Below are 21,499 nucleotides of genomic sequence, written 5' to 3' on the forward strand. Positions count from 1 at the left end.
TTTTCCTTCAAAGTTCAAAATTTACATTTTGTTGCTAGTGACCAAATAACAGATTCATATGTATATGTTTATTGCCTCTTCTGTCTTGTAATGAAAAATGAAAGAAACATATCATAAGATTCTGTTTTACATTAAATATCTCGTTTCATTTCCAAATCACTAACCACCTCACTCACTCTAATCTCGATAAAGGGAAGTTTTTTCTTTACTTGAGGCTTATTATGTTTGTGCTTCGTTACCTTTTTCCATGTTCCAGCTGGAACTTGTCAGTCATTATGAACAGGCTGTTAAGTCTCAGGCCTGCAGCAACTTTTAGCCAGCATTTCTGAATAAAAAGAAGAGAGTGAGATATCGCTGCATTATAATGGGAACTTAACTCCTGAAATATGGAAGAACAGTATGTATCAGTGTGCTCTTTATAAACTGATTCTCTCTCCCTTAGAGAAGCCTGGACAAAATACTTCACCATAAAGTGTATTTGGTGTGTGTATGAGCTTATGTGCTTTCAGAATACATTTCTGTTCACTGTTTCACCATGGATGCACAATATCTCAGATATTGCAATATATGATTCTTTGTTTCAGCATCTGTGCTTGATGTTAGTTGATTATCACTCTATAGCCCCTAGAAGCAAATTTGATAACCCTCAAATTTTATCCAGCCTAGTGTAAGTATAGATGATATTCTATCTTCCTTTTAATCTGAATGCTTGCTTCAGTAAAACACAGCAAGCTATTATCTGTTATAAAGCAAAATTATGTTATAAAACAATGTTATAAAAGCAAATTACTCTTGGCCATTCACAGCATGAGCCGTTTCTGTGCCAATTTTGTTTGCTCATTTTTCATGGAATTTCAAGAAAATATTTCCTTAGTCTCAGATGAGAAAATACAATTGTAGCATATGAGGAAATAATAAGCATCATGTTTTAATGTTGAATTGTAATAAAACATGCAACTTTCATCAGGGCTGGCCTGAGACTTCTCAGCCAGATGGACTAATTTTACCTTCCCTTGGATAAGGATCAAAAATCTGACTGCTGCTACCATGGAAAGGCAAAAGGAGTAAAATTAGAACGTAAAGATTTACTAGAGAAAGAAATATGGAAATCTATGAAGGTTGGGCTTCCTGTTGGACAGGGAAGAACAAAGGATGTCAGCTACTATTTCCTGGCAGACCTGCCTATCCCCTTCTCTATCAACATTAGCCATTACACTACATACTGTGCATTTTTATTTCTATAACAAGAAAAGATCAAAAAGCAGGATTATGTTTTACCATTGGCATGCCACCCTCAGCACCTAGCTCCTTTTTCATAAACCTGCAATATGAATTGTTTTTTTCTAACTGTATTAAAGAAATCCTTTTTATATATGAAAGAATAGGTGATTTTAAATCATCATCTTGTCTGTGGAGTCTAGGATCATAGACTGCTCAAATACTCACGAGTACACACCTAAGTAAGTCTCTTCAGGAGCAGGATCACCTTCCCATTAAATGTGCAGTATATTTCTTTCCAAGAAAACAAAAAGTACTGGGATCAGCAGGAGCTATTGTAGCTTAGGACAGAGTAACTTTTGCCAACTAAGAGATTCGTACTGTGAAGTTGGGCTCATTCTTATCTCTGATTTACAGTTCCTTCCTTCACTTGTCTCTTAATTGCCTCTGAAATGCCATGGTGACAATTGACCTAGTATCTCCACTAAATAAGAGCTCTCCAAACAGCTACTTCCCCTCCAAAACTGGTACCTCTCCTGCTTAATGAGAGGAATTTTAAAATCTGTTTTCTGCAGTGCTATGGCGTTAAATCTTAGATTTTAATCTAAGACATCACCTCTAAAGTTTGCTTCAAAAAAATGCGATTAATTCAATCAGCCTAGGTAAGTACATAGAAATTAGATCAAATTATAAACATTATGACCACTTAAAGTTGCCTAAAAGATAAATAGATAAATACATAGATCTGCACAAAAATAAATGGATGAAACCAGGAGTCGTATAGAAATTATATTCTGACTTTTAGTTTGGCTTCTAGTCTTGTTCTATAGTTTAGTTAGTTTGGTTATCAGCCAGAGGTCTGATGTCTCCTTCATCAGGATAGACTTAGTAATGCCCACCTGAACGCTTGTATATGTGTGCATGTGTGTACATATACATATATGTATACATATACATATGTGTGTTAAGCAGAGCTGCTTCTTCTTTGACCAATTACATGAATTTTATGAATACAATTTAAAATTTGGTTTGGTTATCAGGAGTTCACTAGACCCTTACCTGTGTTTCAGTTGTCACAGCTGCACCACAGGAAAATCTTCCAAATGCAGGAACCACACTGCTGGTTTCCCCAAACCCACATTATATCAGTGTAAAGACTGCACAAGAATCAGCAGGCTGCAGTTGGCAAGGGGAGGTGGTAAGACTTGATGGCAAGACATTAATATCCATGGAAAAATGCTATGGTCTTTAGATAACCCTAGCAACTGAGAAAGGAGAAAGTTAGTCTTCATCTGCTTGAATTCAGCTCAATATCCAAGTGGAAGCCAGTGACGAGTGGTGTTCCTCAGGGGTCAGTACTGGGACCAGTGTGTTCAACATCCTTGTCGGAGACATGGACAGTGGGATTGACTGTACCCTCAGCAAGTTTGCTGATGACACCAAGCTGTGTGTTGTAGTTGACACGCTGGAGGAAACAGATGCCATCCAGAGGGACCTGGACAGGTGTGAGAGGTGGGCCCGTGTGAACCTCATGAAGGTCAACAAGCCAAGTGCAAGGTCCTGCACCTGGGTCACAGCGATCCCAGGCACAAATACAGGCTGTGCGGAGAATGGCTGGAGAGCAGCCCTCAGGAGAAGGACTTGGGAGTGCTCGTGGATGAGAAGCTCGACATGAGCCGGCAAAGTGCACTGGCAGCCCAGAAAGCCAACCGCATCATGAGTTGCATCAAAGGAAGCGTGGCCAGCAGGTCGAGGGAGGTGATTCTGCCTCTCTACCCTGTGCTCATGAGACCCCACCTGGAGTACTGAGCACTGTGTCCAGCTCTGGAGTCCTCAACATAGAAAGGACATGGACTTGTTGGAACGAGTCTAGTGGATGACCATGAAGATGATCAGGAGGCTGAAGCACCTCTGCTATGAGGACAGTCTGAGAGAGCTGGGTGTGTTCAGCCTGGAGAAGAGAATGTTCTGGGGAGACCTTATAGCAGCCTTGCAATATCTGAAGGGAGCCTACAGGAGAGCTGGGGAGGGACTCTTTGTCAGGAAGTGTAGCAGTAGGATGAAAGGCAATGTTTTTAAACTGAAAGAGGGGAGATTTAGATGAGATATTAGGAAGAAATTCTAGTGAAGGTGGTGAGACACTGTAACGGGTTGCCCAGAGAAGCTGTGGAGGCCCCATCCCTGGAAGTGTTTAAGGCCAGGCTGGATGGGGCTTTGAGCAACCTGCTCTAGTGGAGGTGTCCCTGCCCATAGCAGGGGGGTTGGAACTCGATGATCTTTAAGGTCCCTTCCAACTCTAACCATTCTATGATTCTATGATTGAATTCTTTGTGTGAGACGTTCAAAGCAGCCATGAAGAATATCTAGAAATTTTTTTAGATTCTCTCAAAAGGGGAAGACAGGAAGGTTAGGGAAGATATTATTAATCTTGCTTGTGAGTGTCTATGTGGGCTGTTTAGTTAGTTTACTGTACACCGTTCAGACAATTTTGTACAATGAAAGCCAATGTGTGAATTCATCCAAAGGACAGAATGGTATATGAATGAATCTTGGTTTAATGATAAATGAACAATTCACTTGTCTGTGTTGCTCTCATTCTCTGTATTACCTCTAATATCTATCCAGATTGAAATGACCAGCCAAATCAAACTTGTTATGAAGTATATTTTAGTCCCATTTAGAGACGCCCTAAACACAAATAAATAATAGTGACTTTAACAATGTTTATGAACCTGTCACTCAGATTGTACTGTAAAATGAAAGAAAAGTTAGTCTACACGTTATTTTCATTTGTATGTTTTTGAAAGAAAATCTAAGCAGGTTTTGTGGTTTTGTGTTGGTTTTTTTTTTTCCTCCTGAGAATCCTCTACTTGCCTAAGTGCTATCCATTATTTTGGTGAATTTTAGGAGAAATGCATGAGGACATTGAAGGTCGGAAAGCCATGCTATAAAAATCTGGGATCTTTTGTATGCTAGTTACAGATTGCTTGCGATACAATGAAGCATTATTAATAACAATGTGTATCAATCTTATCAAAAGCAAATTGAGTGCACTTGCTTGTATTATCCAATGAAGTATGCAGGGGATCCAGGAAGAAAAAAAGTAGGTGTGCCCAAAGTTGCTTCAGAGAGAAGGAGAAAAAAGAGAGTTTTGTGCCATATTGATGCCAAAATAAGTGTAAAAACATGGCAGTTATAAACATTTGTCTTTTGGGATTTTATTCCCCAAGAATAATATTCATGGTTTTCCTAAGAAATTGCTTATCTAAGCCTCTTTCCTTTTACTGTGTTAAACTAAACACAGGTGTTGCAAGAAGGTGGAAAGAACAATGAATGCCTGGAAATACATCAGGTTTTGCTGGTTTTGGTTTAACTGTGTACAGTGCTGACCTCATTCAAAGATCTAGTAAAGCTGAGCTGACCTTTGCCTGGATGAAAACAGCTGTCCTGTTTCTTGCCATGTTTATGCTACTTCAAAGCTACCCATGGCTCACTCAACCACTCAACCTTTGATACATACAGCAGCTGTAAATACATAGCACAGCGGTTAGCATATTGGGAAAGCTTTTATAAATTAGGTAGACCAAAATATAAAGTTATTTTCTACTTCATCAAAGAGGCTGAGTGTGCAGACAAGCTGATGAGGTGGTTCCAAGACACAATTTCATCTCTTTTTTTTTTTTTTTTTTTTTTTTGTTTGTTTGAAAGTCATAGCAAGTAAGCAATCAAGTATCAACTTCCAGTGTGCAGGAGGGGGACTAGAATGAGGCTAAGCACAACAGAGATGTAGAATTAGGGGACTGGTTTTTTGTCTGGTTTTGGCACAGGTAATGTTAATGAGAGAATAACATCCAGTCTTGATATTTACAGTTAATAACATAGTCAAATCCCAGGATCTGCGAAAGAAGTACACAGAACATTTCAGGGACTGGAGACAACACCTTACCATACCGTAATAAGCTTAAGAGAACCCAACCTCTTTACTTTATCCAAAACAATGACATATAACTTGACTATCCTGAGTAAGGACAGCTGGGGAAGAAAACCAGCGGGTTCTAATGGAATTTTAGGTCCAGGAAAGAAAATACAGTTTAAAAAAACCCCACAGTGTCTAGGGGCAAAGCTAAAAAAATCCAGCTAGAAATAAGGCAGAATTTCATAACCTTATTTTCTATTTTAATATTTAGAGAGAACAGTGAGAATAATTAACATTTAAAAAGAACAGTAATGGGAAGCAGAGGATCCTTTGTATCATGACATGTTCCATTTGGACTGAGAACAAGACTGAGGGAGTTTTTATCCAATTAAAGTTATTAGATTCTGCAGCCACAACTGGGTGAAACTGGATGACCTGGTATCTACAAGAGGTGAAATCAAATCTATTGGTTCCTCTTGACATCCAATTATTTCGAGACAAATATTATTTGGGTCATCATTTTAAAGTAGATAGCATTGAATACCTGCCTATAAAGCTGTATTTTACTAGGTAAATATATTTTCCCTCAGCTCATCAAACTATCTTTTTTTTTTTCTGTAAGTCTTTCAAATCCTAGAGAAAAGATGCTCTGATTTGTGCTCCCCCAAGACATAATAATATGCCACATGAGGCAATAGATAAGCATCAGTGATTTGTACTATGTTCTGAAGTGACATTAATTCACAGGGATAGCAGTTGTTGATTTTGTATTTGAGATGAGAATGAACAAAACTGGTGAAACTAAGCAGCCCCATACTTTGGACATTTAATGAAAACTATTTTCTTTATAGACTTTGCTCTTCTGTTTATAGTAAGGAGGGACAAAAAATAGCAATATGAGTTTCCCAAAAGTAATGAGATGCAGGTCCAGGTCTGGAAGTGAATTTTGCAACTTGAGAAAATCTGAGTGTTTGTTGTCAAAAATGATACATGAGATAAGTTGAAAAACTCACTGTTCTTTGCTAGGCAGGGTGTCTCCCAGGAAAGATATTGCCACATATTAACCCACTTGGATCAGTTTCCCAATCTCAAATGCATATTGACCTACATATTGAAATCTTAGCAATTTACTGTTTAAAATGCTCCCAGGGCATTTGATGATATATCCTTCAAGAGCTAACTTCCATTTTTTATTAATAATACTGAATGTTTCATAGAATGCTTTGAAGCCCCAAAGTGATGTTCTTTGATTACCTATTCAGTCATTAAACTTCTTCAGCATTTGAAATGTGTGACAAAAACTAAGATATCTGGTTGTGAGTTAATGTATTTTTCCCTGAGATCATAGATTATTGTCAGAAGAAAAAAAAAAATACAGTTATTCCATTTCAAGATTATTTGCTTCAAGCAGAATTGTTTTAGTCATGGGATCAATATTTTATAGTGCGTAGTGGCTCAGAAATGGGTCCTATGTTTGAAAGTTAATCAATCAATTAATTGAAGAATTAATGAATATTTCCTATGCACTTTTTAAATGATGGATATACTATAAGCAATAGAAACCCTGCCGTGAGATGCTGTTAAAATTTGCCTCCAGTAATTTTCCATTTAAGATGTCATTTAATTCATTATATGTACGCAGTAAAAATGTACATTACCAGGGCTTTTAATACATATAGAAGCTGTGTCATAGTGCTGTCTTAGCATGTTGCAACAACAGTTCAGTTGCTGTATTAGCAACTGAACTATGTTATTAAGTCATTAAGAAAATAACATTTTTAGAAGGTTTATGTTTCTTTATAACTGAGTGATCCTATTAAATTCATTAAGAAAAGGAAAGCCAAAGGAAAGTATTTATGTAAAAGTTGTATCATCATTCTTATTTTAATTATTTCAACCTTTTTTCTTTTTTTTTTTTTTTTTTTCTGTTGGAAATAATGTGACTTAGACTTTTTGTAATGTTCCCAGATGTTCAGCTTTATATGATACTGACTGGCATTTACACATGCTGTTAGTGATAGAGCCCTGGAAACAAAATATTCGTTGCTCTGGACCAAACAACAGGGCCAGCTATTATGACATCCTGTCTCCAACAGAACTCAGTGCCAAATGCTTACCAAGATTGTGGAATCAGCACTGGAGGAAAATACACAAGTCCTTTTTTATTATTTTTTTTTTTCAGTTTGGGAATATAGAACAGATAAAAGGTGAAGCTATAATCAGATAAGACTACTGTATCATCTTGATTAAAAAAAGAAGCTTTATTCTTGATTTCATATGACTAAATATGATGCTCTACATTTCACAGAAAGAGTGCGCAAGTTTAAAAAGACACAGTGTTGGATAAACATGGAGCATCAAACAAATAAGAATATTCTCTTCTTCAGCCTTCAGTATCCTGGGAAATGAATGATACCTACTTTGCTTTCTAAGGGGTATAAAACCAGCCTATAAACACTATTTCATCTTGAAAATAGAATCATAGAATCATAGAATGGTTAGAGTTGGAAGGGACCTTAAAGATCATCAAATTCCAACCCCCCTGTCATGGGCAGGGACACCTCCACTAAAGCAGGTCGCTCAAAGCCCCATCCAGCCTGGCCTTGAACACTTCCAGGGATGGGACGTCCACAACTCCCCTGGGCAACCTGCTCCAATTAGCTGGTCCAAAATAGCTGGTCATCAATTTACACGTGCTTAATCCTGGGAACACAAGTGGCAGCACTGAGGATGATGGTCGTGCTCAAGTCAACCACACTGAATATGAACGTTAAGTGCTCCTTCATTATTTTCTCTAAACTCTGAATGGATGCAGAAAGGTATAACAAAATATGAAACTACTCAAAGGTTTAATTAAAATATTTCAGAATGAAAAAGATATTAACCTTTAATAATCCCCTTCTGGTAAAGATTTTTCTAGGAGGCTGAAACATTATAACTGGAAAATAAGTAGTCCAATGATTCTGTACTGTCATCCTATAGTATAAGATTTTGGGATTTTACCAGTGGATATTCAGTTAAAAGTGTGAGGCCAGACAACAATAACAGTATACTATACTTTGATTTATTATTCACCTATGGTATCCCTTTTATGCCAAGTGATCATAAAAGTTTCAAAACTTAGTCTGAAATTTATTTCTGCAATAAAAGGTTAGATTTTATTTGTTGAAATGGTACCATAGACAACCTGGAAAAAAAAAAAAAACACCAAACCTTGTGAAAAGTATGTTTAAGTCCTTTTTATAATATTCAAAATACTCTGAAACATGGCAAAATAATTCTGAAATAATAAAATGTATACACTAATAGTTTTATTACATGAAAAAGGAAAGGTGATCTTATAGATGATCTTATGTCCAATAAGGACATAAGTGAGTGTGTTAGCTGTTAAGGTCATGGTTTTTTCTCTTACTGTGTCACAAGGCCAGTAGCATGCACCCTTCCCAGGCTTTTCTTTAAGTGGCTAAGGCATTTTCTTGTTTAGAAAATGGAATTAAACACAGCTTTCCTGCTCCAGTTAAATAGTCTGGTCAGCAGGTTTCTTACGTTGAAAGCAAACCAACTGACCAGACAACCCAGGTACCACTACTGCTTTCTTTTGTCTGCATTTCTGAGTGTTTGTGGCTGCCAGACGTGCTGAATACAGTTTATGCATCCCCACCAGCCTGTCTCTTGTGAGAACATGGACACCTCTGCTAAATGTCACTGTTCAAAGGTGGTTCCACATATGTTCAGAAGTTTAATTTTTAATGTCTGGGGTATGACCAGGTGTCAAATGTATTTCAGCTTAATTAATATCTCTCAGTTACCATCAACTTTTCATCTTTCTTGACATATAAAGAATTTAGCTTAATGTTACTTTGGCATGGGCTTTCCTTTATCTTTAATCATAATAAGCTGAAGGTTCATATAAAAACACTTATTTTACTTTCCACATATAGCCATAGCTTGCTGTGGCATTAATGGGAGTTATATATGAAAGTATTGAAAAAGGAAAAGGCCTGAATAATTAATAAAGGTGAGCTACAAATAAGTGACTAAAGAACCAGAATAATAAAATGAGCACATGGGGACTAAATTGCTCAAGAGCTGGTAATGAAATATGCAGCCCTTCACCTATGATGCCTACCCATCTATCTTACCTGGTTAATATATTTCTGTAGTCCCTCTGAAATGTACTATCCAAATTAATTATCAGTTATTTCTGTTAAAGGCTATTAAAAAAATACACCTTTTATTTTCTATTAAAAAATCATTTGCCTATTCAGAAAGCATAAATTGTCAGAATACTTGTTAACAGTTTTGTTTCATGTCTTCAGTTAACTTTAGAAATGAAAGCCTAAGATTCTCCTATAAACGAAAATGTCTATAATCCACCAGGGTATAATGAAGCAAATGATTATTTCTGAAACACCTACCCAGCTTGTCAGCCCCTAAGCACTTCAACAAAGCACTCTGAGTCATTCTTATAAAGAGGTGGTGTGACAGAAGAAATGAGCCACAGGTTGGAGATCCTCAGGCAAACGCAGCCCAGTGCATATGGTACATCATTACCAGTCTGATTTTAATGAAGTTTTAGAGCCTTAAATTTCACATCACAGTTGGTGCTCATACGCATTTTACTGTTATTGCCTTTCATTTGCCAAGTAAAGATAATTGATGATCTTTACTTAGAGAATTTGTAGATTTTTGGAGCTGTCTATTTTTAACAGTGATTCCTAATATTTTTTCTTTGCGTATATGTGCATTCCTTTATGCTGATTTTTATTGTCTAATGATTTTTTTTAGTGTTTTTAAAATAGAGTCAGTAAAAGATAGACTTCTTTATCTTTATGCAACTGAGCAAAATTTCATTAACATCTCCACTGACATGAATGAAATTTTGTGTAAGGAAAGGTTACGCTAACCTTGAGTAAGAACTGAAGAATATGGTCCTTGCTGAGTATGCCTTCTACAAGCTCACCAGAATCTAATCTGTCATGCTATCACTTAGCTGGAAGATTGGATTAAAAGAAATTAGGTTCTTGGTTTCTATTTAATGCTTTTTTATGAAGAAAATAATTGAAAATATTGACAAGTGGTGAAATGAGCAAGAGAGAAACAACCAAAGTTGAACAGAAATAAACAGAAAAAGAACCTAAAAAAATGGAGGGAGAAACAGTTAAAGAAAAGGAGCAAATAAAAGAATAAAGCTTCAACCGTTCACAATCAATCTCTTCTAGAGAAAGACATATTAAAATGACCACTCATGTACTGCATCGCATCACATCCGTCTTCCATTTGCTTTGTTTTTCTGAGTGATCTTCCACACCTCATTCAGAAGCCTCCGGGGTCCTCAGTACTTCCCAGGTTCAAGATCACAGTAATTTCTGGTCTACGCTTCTTCGCCAAAACAAGTTTTTAGATTGTTACCATCACATTTACTATAACAATATTTGGGGGAATATAACTATCAGCTAAATATTCCAAATAAATATGATCATTCTAGCTGCTGTGAATCTACTATGTCTTAGATAACCAATTCCCAATTCTGTGCTCCATACAACCAATATATAGGTTATGAGTAATACACATTTTAAGATCCTCTTTAAATAATAAAAGCCTGAGCACAGGGAGTAGTCCTCACTGCAGTTTTTTGGTTTATGCTGGATATTCTGAAACACATTTCAAATCCATTCTTTTGTATATTAGTAATAGATTAAGTTTAAAGAAAGTAAAAATATTTTGGTTCCAAAGGTGCTATCAACGTTCAGATGACTGTATTTTAAGATCAGATATACAGGGCTTGATTTCAAATGACAAGGTTTTGGGGGGATACACAAAAGACATCAGCAGGATAGCTCAGGTTTACTTGCTCGTTTAGCCCTTGAGAGAGTGTCAGTAACAGACCTTCTCTTAGTTGTTCCAGGTTCCCCACCTCATCTTGGCTTGGTTCCTCAAATAGTGGCATGTTATTACATGAGTATCACAGACTTTTAAAGCCATTGTCCATCTCACCTTTCTCCTAAACTATTCAACATGTACTTGTCCGGTTTTCTTACATAACCCTGAAGCACTTCTTCAATGCCATCCCGCTATTATGAAATAAAAATCTTCCTCTGCTTACTGACTCTGGGTAAATTTTTCCAGAAGGGTCTTGTAAAGCCTCTAGCTTTACAGTTGTCCTTCTACCATTTCAAAGCTGAACCGCACACGCAAAGCTCACTGAAATTTTGTAATAAAGTATATAGTTCCCGTACAGGAGAAGCATTTCTTATTTATATCACCATAAGAAATCACAGAAATTTTACTATTTATATATAATTTCTTTATTTGAACTGAAAGCGCAGAAGGTCTTTGAAAATAGAGTACTTCAGCATGCATTCCAAACACAAAGTCGTATCCATTAATGTCCTGGCTTGAGATAGAATAAAAGCAATTTTCTTTTCAGTAATTTTACTTTTTCAGTTAAATCTCTTCTAACTGACTGCACTCTGAAATTAACGGCATGCTTTTCAGACAGTGTCTGCTTCCAGCAGTGATAATGTCTCATGTTTATAGTTACTACCAAGGGATGGTACGCAGAGAGGCTCCTGCTTACACTTATTGCTATAAGAACCAAGGTCAGCTAATGTTGTTATGTACCAGGTTGGAGGGTCAGAAGTGGAAGACTGTAAAGGGGCTGCACCTGTGGGGAGGAGCAGACAGGACAGGTGACACAAAACTGACCAACAGGGTATTCCATCCCATCTGCGTCATGATCAGTATAAAAGATGAGGGACCAAGGGGTCAGCGCTCTTTCTTCAATGGCTGGTGTCTGAGGAGGACTCTCTCTGCCTTTGATTCTGCTCCATGTGTTTCTGAACCCAGACCTTGAATACAGTTCCTGTCTGCCATTGAGTCCAGTCCCAGTGCTGGCCAGTGACACGATCATCATTCTGGGAGCACGATATTGGTTTTGTGTATATTTGTATATATTTCATTATTTTCTTATTAATATTATTATCTTTTCTTTTTATTGTGAATATATTAAAGCTGCTTCAATTTTTTTCCAACCCATGAGTTAGGCTGGAAGTCTCTTTCCCTTATTCTCTCTCCCTTCCCCTTCTGGAGAGAGGGGTTACTAGAGAGCATCTGTTGTGTGTTCAGTGGCCAGCCCAGCCTAAACCTTGACAGTTAATTTTATCTCAACTGTCCAACTTAGTGCAGGCTTAGGATAACATAAAAGAAACCCCTTTTTTTTTTTTTCCTTTCTTTTCTTCTCTTCTCATCTGTTTGGTAAACTATACTAAAAGATTAAGTTTCTTTAGGCTGAATTCTGCACTGAAAACAAGGTTTAATCAAGCATTGCATTGCTTAATGTTGATCCAGGAAGGTTAACTACATTGATTCAAATTTGGAGCAGGTCATCTGAAGCATAAAAAAAAAAAGTGACCTTTTAAGAGGGGAAAAACAGGGGAGTTATCCTAGTTACAGGATTTTTCTTTGTTTTTCTTGATGATCACACAGGAGAGAGGATAGCTAAGCTGATGAAGTTGAGTGCCCAGACCACCCCAGTGCTCACATTTTTAACAGCAAGTTTGAGGTGATTTATGCTGTGGCGCAGAAATATGGTGGAGGGATCGGACCAAAATATCAAAAAAGGATTGGGATATATTTATGTTTGCCTCAAGTCATACTGAATGAAAAGAAAGCAGATTACATTAGGATGGTGGACCCTCCTTGCTAGAGAAAAATGTGATAAAGTCCTTCACAGAAAGATTCTTGTGAAGGCTGTGTCTCCAAGAGATGCATAAGACATTGGAAGCTGCTGTTAAATGATGTACCAAGGGAAAATGTCTGCATTGGTGAGGTTAAGGACTATGGCTGCTGATGTGTACATCTTCAGGAGACTATAAATTAGAGGGACTAGAGGGGAGGAGACACTGAAAGTTAAATATTACAATGGTCAGAGACAATGTTTAGTGTCCTACCAAACATCAGTAATGTTAATACAACTGTGTCCTGAAAAAAAGCAGTAGTATTTCCTTAGACTAGAGGGAAAAGTCAGTTAGCTACCTTTCACGCAGGGGAAGCAGCTGTTAGTGCTTTAGCTTGTAAAAACAATATATATCTTGTTCATTAATAACAAATTAATGTGTATTTAACAAAACATAGCTGGAAGGGAACAGAAATGGGTGGTGCGGCGTGAAGATGAAAAGGGGATAGAGTCTCATTGCTTTCTCCAGCTACCTCATGGATAGGGAAGGCAGGGCCCAATTTCTCCAGAGATGCACAGTAAAAGGACAGGAATCAGTGGACACAAGGCAGCAATGTATATTCTAATTAGAAAAAATGAACAATTCTTTCTGATGAGGATGGCCAAAGCGTGGAACAGGTCACCCAGAGAGGAACCTTAGCATGTTCAGAGAGCATCCCGACAGGGCCCTGAGCCACCTAGCATAACTCAGGTTAGTCATGTCAGCAACTCTCCTGCTTTCAGCAGGTTGTTGGGTCAGCTGCCCTCCAGAGGAGACTCTATCTATAGATATCTTATTTATACAAACATTGAGGCTTCCATGTTAAAAATGAAAACAATTTGTCTAAGAATATGAGTCTGCCAGCTAGCTGCACGCACTGTGAAGGCAGGCACTCATCAAACTCCAAATTCAGCTTTGAGAGAGTGATTTTCCTTACAGAAGGCACCAGACTGACTGTGACGGCAGCTCAGGGGTGTAAACACGTGGTAACAGTATGAGACCACTAGACTTGTGCTCTGGGTGAAATTTTTAACCCTGGTCCCCAGAGAGAAGACACTAAAGCACTGACCCGCTTCTAATTATCCCTGAGTCTCTGGCTGTGAATTACTACAAGGATGACTCAGGGACCTGCAGAGAAAATATTTACTGAACAGCCTGCCAGCAGAGGATGAGGTGGGCAGAAAGGAGAGAACCACGTTAAATAGAGATCAGCATAATTGAATTCCATTTGCTTAGTGATCCTGCACCTCTCTTCTCTGTGCAGGTATTTTTTTTTCTTTAAAGATAATATTAACTGCAGAAAACACAAAAGAAAAATCACCAGTGTTCAAAAGTATCTTTAAATAGCTTAAACAGAGAAGGACAATACTTCAAATTAGTTAAAACAGAGGGCGAAGTATATCCCAGGCAGATAGTCACCCAACGTAGTAGCCTGTGGCTAACAGCTAATGGATAGCTAGCCAGGGGCTATCTGCAAGCCTGAAGGGGGAAAATAAGCTGACAGTTCCCATCAAATGTGTTTGTGGTTGAGTATTTGCTTCACAGACTGACTCTTCAACTGTAGCCTTCTGGTGCAGTGTAAGCATAGAATCACAGAATCACAGAATCTTCATGGTTGGAAGGGACCTTTGAGATCATCGAGTCCAACCACAAAAAAACCCAAAAAACCCAAAAAAACCAAACCCAAAACAAACACACCCCACACCCACCCACAAACAGACACAACCCAACAATCTCAGCCACTAGAGCATGCCCTGAAGTGCCATGTCTACACGTTGAGAGACGTGAGGTTCACAACTCACAAGCATGAGAGACTTGGGGTTCACAACTGTGGCAAGCAGTTTATATCATACCTTTCCAGGTAAATTCCTCCAAGTCCTGGAATGAAGCTGGCAAAAAACCATGAGGGAGCCAAGACTTCTGTCACTGTGTGCCCGCAGACAATTTTTGTTTATTCTTCAAATAACCAAATTGTACTGATCAACCTAATTACAAGAGAAAACTCTGGGGCAATTGTTTCAGGTTCCACCTTTGGTTTCTGTAAAATGAAGCCATTTTTCAGCACAGAATCTCACAGGTAAAGCAGTGTCATTGACAGAATTATTGAGCATGTGGGAAGATCGCTCTTTACCTGCAGGGGTGCACAGTTTCATGACATTTACACAGAGGGAATGGTGTCCCACATAAAATTCACCTTAGATAGTCCCGAAAGATTTTGGGTATTCACGTGGCAAAGTGCAGCATTGAAAGAAAATATCTGCTTGCATCCTGGAAGCTGTATTAATCGCATTAATTTTATTCTGTTTCCAGGTTAATTTACCCTTGTCTCTCAGCAGAGGTAATCAGCAAGTTTGCAGATGACACCAAGCTGTGTGGTGTTGTTGATACACCAGAGGGATGGGATGTCATTCAGAGGGACCTGGACAGGCTGGAGAGGTGGGCCCAGATGAACCTCATGAGGTTCAACAAAAGCAAGTGCAGGATTCTGCACCTGGGAAGAAACAATCCTCAATATAAATACAGACTGGGGGATGAGGTGTTAGAAAGCAGCCCTGAGGAAAGGGACTTGGGGGTGCTGATGGACAAGAAGCTGGACATGAGCAGGCAATGTGCTCTCGCAGCCCAGAAGGCCAATCACATCCTGGGCTGCAGCAAAAGAAGTGTTGCCAGCAGATCCAGAGAGGTGATTCTGCCACTTTACTCTGCTCTGGTGAGACCTCCCCTGGAGTACTATGTGCAGGTCTGGAGCCCTCAATATAGAAAGGACATGGACCTGATGGAGCGGGTCCAGAGGAGGGCCACCAAAATGATCAGGGGGCTGGAGCACCTCCGCTATGAGGACAGGCTGAGGGAGCTGGGGTTGTTCAGCTTGGAGAAGAGGAGGCTCCGGGGAGACCTCATAGCGGCCTTCCAGTCCCTGAGGGGGGCTACAGGAAGGCTGGGGAGGGTCTGTTTACAAAGGCCTGCAGTGACAGGACAAGAGGCAATGGCTTTAAGTTGGAGAAGGGGAGATTTAGATTGGATATTAGGAAAAAGTTCTTTACCATGAGGGTGGTGGAACACCGGAACAGGTTGCTCAGGGAGGTGGTTGAGGCCCCTTCCCTTGAGATATTCAAGGTGAAGCTCGACGAGGCCCTGGGCAACCTGGTCTAGTTGGGGGTGTCCCTGCTGACTGCGGGGAGGTCAGACTAGATGACCTTTGGAGGTCCCTTCCGGCCCGGACCAATCTATGAATCTATGTAATTATCTGGGGCATGACACTACCATTGCTATATTGCTTTCAGTTTCTCAGCTAAATGTTGCAGAGTTGTTTCCGAGATCTTTCTACAGTTTGCACCTGGGACCTTAGCGTCTGAGAAAGCCAACGCAGCCTACTGTTTATTTGACAGGTTCAGCCCTACGTATGACTTCGTTTCTTAACTTGTGTTAGCCTGTCTGCACTGTGGAAAACTGCCATCCCATCTGATTTGGGGGGTTCAGTTTTTTCTGTTAATCTTTCTGCATAGATAATGAAACTTGGAGGTAATCCAAATGGAAAGTCAGCATATGTCCCTAGACCCAGACTGTAAATAGGCTGTTACTGATACAAAACTCTGTATTTGGGTGGGTTTTGTTGTTTTTCTTTTTATAGTACTAACCTCTCCATATTGATGATTCTGAAATCTGAGGCTAATACATCAGGATATGGCACTAAACTACCTGACTCAATACAACCACAGAACTTACCAAAACATGCATTAAAGTATTCTCTACAGAATTCTTGGTCGGTTGAAGAGTTTGGGATTTATTTCAGGTCCAAGATCTGTTTGATGCCAGAGTTAACATTAAAAACGCAGGAATTCCTGATCAGCACTCTCTTGTGTTGCCAAGCCAGTGAATCATACCTCTCTTTCCATGATTAGGTGTGCAAATTTGAAATTAGCTTTCCTAGCTAATTCCTAGGGGAATTTGAAATACTAGTAAATCAGGGTTGGTGTGGTGAAGGGGGAAACATCTGAGACTGACACACACGAGCAGTTATCTGCTGGTATCAATGGTGAAGCTGTACAATAACAAGTCTCTAGTCCTGTATAATTTCCAGGCAAACATCACAAGCACAGTTCCAAACTTATCACCAAAAATATTTCTGCTTTTACGGTAAAATTTTGCTCCGCACATATACATAATGCATTAAACAATGATCCTTGGCATTGAGTGATGGCACATAGCTCCTTAATGACAGTGTTTGACTGTCTCCAACTTGCAGTATAGCGTATTTTCTCTTGATCCAGGCAACATTTTGTCCCTGGTTTGTGTCAGGCTTTTCTCACAACCAGACTACCAATATATACCTTTTTTTTTACGTCCCTGCGAAAAGACTATTAGACACTGAATGCGGATCTTAGGAAGGTCACCTGAAACTGGGACAAGCAAAACACCGGTGGAAAAATCCACCTGTATAGATGCACAGTTCAGTATTAAGAGTTTGCAGCACTGGACTTTGGAACGCATTTTTAGAAAGCTCCCTCAAACTGAGAAAAAAGAACATTTTGTTACAATTACCAGTTCCTGCTGCATTTAACCCATTTTCTTACTGCAAAGTATACAACAGCAAGACAACCACATGTAAAAGCAGCTATCCTATGAGATTCTACTTCACATTCTTACTGAAAACAGTATATAAAATGAGTCAGGAAAAATACCTTTGAAAGCATTATGTCTTAAAAACTCACAAAGACACCATCAAACATATTTCAGTAAGTGGTAAATGAACGCTGCTTGCACCATAAATCATTAATGTTTAATTACCAGCCAGTGCCTCAATAAGCTCACTGGCATGGAAACTCTAAGATACTCAAAGGATAGTTCTAGCAAATCTGGCATGCATGGTCGGCTTGTGTGCTTAATTACTGTTTATGCATTGGCAGTATCCAAGCAGTTGTATGTAATAAATAGAACACTGTCACACTGTCCAGATGGTTTTAGATTCAAGGCCTAGGGAGTATGTTTGAAGATTACAGGCCTGATTTACTAACAATTCACACCAGCTCAATTGCTGAAAATCATGCTAATAGCATACATTTCAGCAATTTCAATGCAGAAATAAATATACTATTAATGACTATTTAAAAACACATTTTATCTTCTATTTAGCCACTCCGCAGAGGAGATGTAATAATTTTATTTTGTTTTCAGGCATGTAGCAGCTTTATTTCTGCAGTGTCCAGTAGGTTTGTGAGAAATATGTTATTTCACACAGAACAAAGGTGTGCCAAGCAGAGATAATCCAAGCTGTCTTTGAAAACAATAGTTTAGGTATTAGAATCAGTATAGCTGCTTTAGTGTGGTGATCTGCCTTAATTAATTTACACTGTCTAGAATTAGGAGCAGAATTACACGTCATCAAATCGAGAATAGAGTCATTAATCGCTTCAGTCTTCATGTATAAATATGAATCCAAATTACGCTATCATTTTCAAGCAGAAAATAGGACATATCTACCTATGTGCCTAGCTGGGAGTTGAACTCTACAGCACAATCGAACCATACAAATTAAGAGTGGTGGTGATCAACTTCTAGGTGTTTCAGTCATTTAGCAATTCTGAATTGTTCTAAATTAGTAGTTTACATTGGTTTAGGTCAGAGCAAGAGCTAGATATAAGTCTAATTGGAAGTCTTCAAACATCCTTATTTATTAAAATCGTCTTTACAAGGGTTTTGAGGTACTGTCTGTAATGGGGGGATTTGTCATCAGTATGATCAAGACTGTATTTCAGATGCATGTGGAAATGTACTCTAAAGATTCAAAATGCAGAAATCTTTCACATTTTCAATGCATTAAAATGGAAAAAAAAAAAAAAAAAAAAAAAAGAATCAAATTGAAGAGCAGATTGTCTGTAATGGCAGTATTTGAGATGTTTCCAAAATCTGAAGAGCACAGGATATCCTGGCTGCTAATACATTAATCTTTTTTTTTTTTTTTTTTTTTTTTTTATTACTAATTCTTCTAGCTTTTAATTCGCTTATAAAATCCATCAGCTTCTCCTCATGTCTGAGCAATTATTTTATAGCAGGGGGGCTGTAGTTACAGAGGGGTTGAGTTACTCTCAGGTTACTGAGAGTGTTTAAGCAAATTTCGGGTCAGGCCAATAGCGCCTGTTGATGCTCTTACTATACATGCCATATTCTTCTCTTATACCCTGCAATGTACTGCTGCTAAGGACTAAGTCATATCTGTTGCAAATAAACAACGTATGTTTTCTTTTCTCTTGTTTTTGTACCCTAATTGTCAGAATTTTAGTAACCATGATTGCTCTTATCTGCTTCAGAAAGACTAGAGATTCTCCAAATCGATCACACAGACCTTTCTTATTCTAAAATAAATGAGTTAGAAAATCTAAAACTGTGATTTCCACTATAGATTTTGCAGTTATATTTTTTTGAGATACAGATAGACTTTAACTGACACTTTAGACATTAAACTCTTGCATTCACTGTTCAGCCAGTGAATTCTGAACTGTTCTTGAATACATGACATTTAAAGACCCTCTTATTCTTCATGTTGTTTAGAGTTAAAGTTCAAGAAATGTTTGCCTGTTCTTACTGAGAGATTAACTGTTTAGCGTTTCAATTAAGAGACAGAATTTCACTGAGTCTTTCTATCTTATGGAAAGTATCATTACATAGGTTTGATCCTTTGTTTATTCAAAATCTAATGACCTGACTAGAAGAATTGTTTCTTGCAGTCTGCTAAGAAAAATCTGAAGAAGACAAGTTTCATGTCAAACGAGTGATCGTCTTCTGGGATTTGAAGCCAAATATAACACAGGTTGGCCTAAAATATGTTGGCATAACATGATTGTTCTTCTTGAAAATGTAGTATTTACTTTCTTTCAGATCATGTTCATCTTTATTTTATAAGAAAGGAGATAGCTCTGCTTTCATTTACAAAATAGTTGAGCAGCAAGCCCAAAGCTGCAATGATTCATTCAGATTTACAATGTAAAAAGGAGAAATTCAGCTGTTGACATATTTTAATAACAATAGACTCAATTCTCTAACAGGTTTATCAAGTCAGTAATTTTCCATGAACACTACAGCACTTCCAAAGACATATTTCTGTGGTTATTTTCTTTATATAGCTTGGTACTTCTATTTGGCTATTGCATCCTGATGATCAATGAAGATAATAACGTCTCAGCATTTTGCCATTTGCTTTCTCCAGGAAAATATGCCTTAATTTGATGAATTAACTTCCATATGGGGTAAAAAAAAATTATCTGCTGGTACATGTTAAAATCCTGAAGATAACAGTTTTGAAGACTCTCAGTCCAGTGAGACTACTCCACTATATTTTGGTCTCAGACTCATAAGTTTCCCTCTACAAATCCTGCACAAATTCATACTGGCTCAATTACCGGAATGGAGAATCTTCCGATGCTTTCACTTCCCATTCATAGTAGAGAAAACCATTTGCTGTGAATATTGAAAGAGCAGCTGACAGATCTGGTACAAGACAGAGATGGGAAAGAACTTGGGAGGCAGAAGGGAAGCCAGTAGGAAATTAGGGAAGAAAGTTAACAGGGTTGTGAGCTTCGGAGTCCAAAGGAAGAATGGGATTGAAAGGTGGGAACGTGATGACTCCCTGGCAAAAGGAATTCAGAAATAGCACAAATATGGATAAATGCTCAATAGCGTGGCTACATAGAATCATCATGAAATTAAATAAAGGGATCAAATTAAAGGAGAATATGCAATGTGAGTTCCAGTCAATAAGTAATGAAAGGTGAGGTCTACATGCATGACAGCACCGGACTGAAACACAGTCAAGTAAACATTAGCTCATGTGTTACAGTCCTGAAAGCAGAATATAAGAGGGGTAAGACCACTCTGACCATGAACTATACTTTTTTTCTTTCTGTATTGGAAATAACTTGGTCTCCATCGCCCCTGGCAGTTCTTTACTATGCTTTGTTTGGTACGTGGGTGGGACTAAAGGCATTTGCTACAAAAATACTGTTTTTTAAGAAATCCCAAATTTATTGAAAAATGCTTACTAAATATATCACATGAAAGGGCAAGACCAGTGAGAAAGGTAAGAGAGGGGAAGGGTCCAAGTCTTAAAAGTTAATTGTCTCCAGCAGTTCAACTAGCTTTCACTTCAGCTGAAAAGGGATTTCCTCCATCGGATGGATTTTCAAAGTGCAGCCAAGTATATGGATCCTTAAACCATGATACCATTCATTTTCTCAGGCACAATCCACCACATAACAGCACTTAAAGATGCTACTGAAATGTATTTACTTAAAGGATCTGTCTAGAGGTTGTCATTTCTTTACATTGTTATCTTAGATTTGATAAGGTGTATCACAAGTCAAATGTATTCTTGTTGCCTTGTGACACCGTGCTTTTATAACCAAGACAGGCTGATGAGATAGTTGTATAAAGGTTTTCAAGAGGACGTAATGGAAAAATATCTTTCTGGCTCTTCTTCTGAATTTATAGAACAGTTTTATTTAGTTGTAAAATAAAGATTTAAAATTGTATTACCATACAAAAGTATCATCTTTGTATGGTTAATGGTTGCATAGTAGTATGTTCAAGAACACATGCAGATCACACAGCATTCTCCAACATGCAGCATTATTAAGCAATGACCTATAAATAT

This window comes from Numenius arquata, chromosome 3, assembly GCF_964106895.1.
Source record: "Numenius arquata chromosome 3, bNumArq3.hap1.1, whole genome shotgun sequence".
NCBI lineage: Eukaryota > Metazoa > Chordata > Aves > Charadriiformes > Scolopacidae > Numenius > Numenius arquata.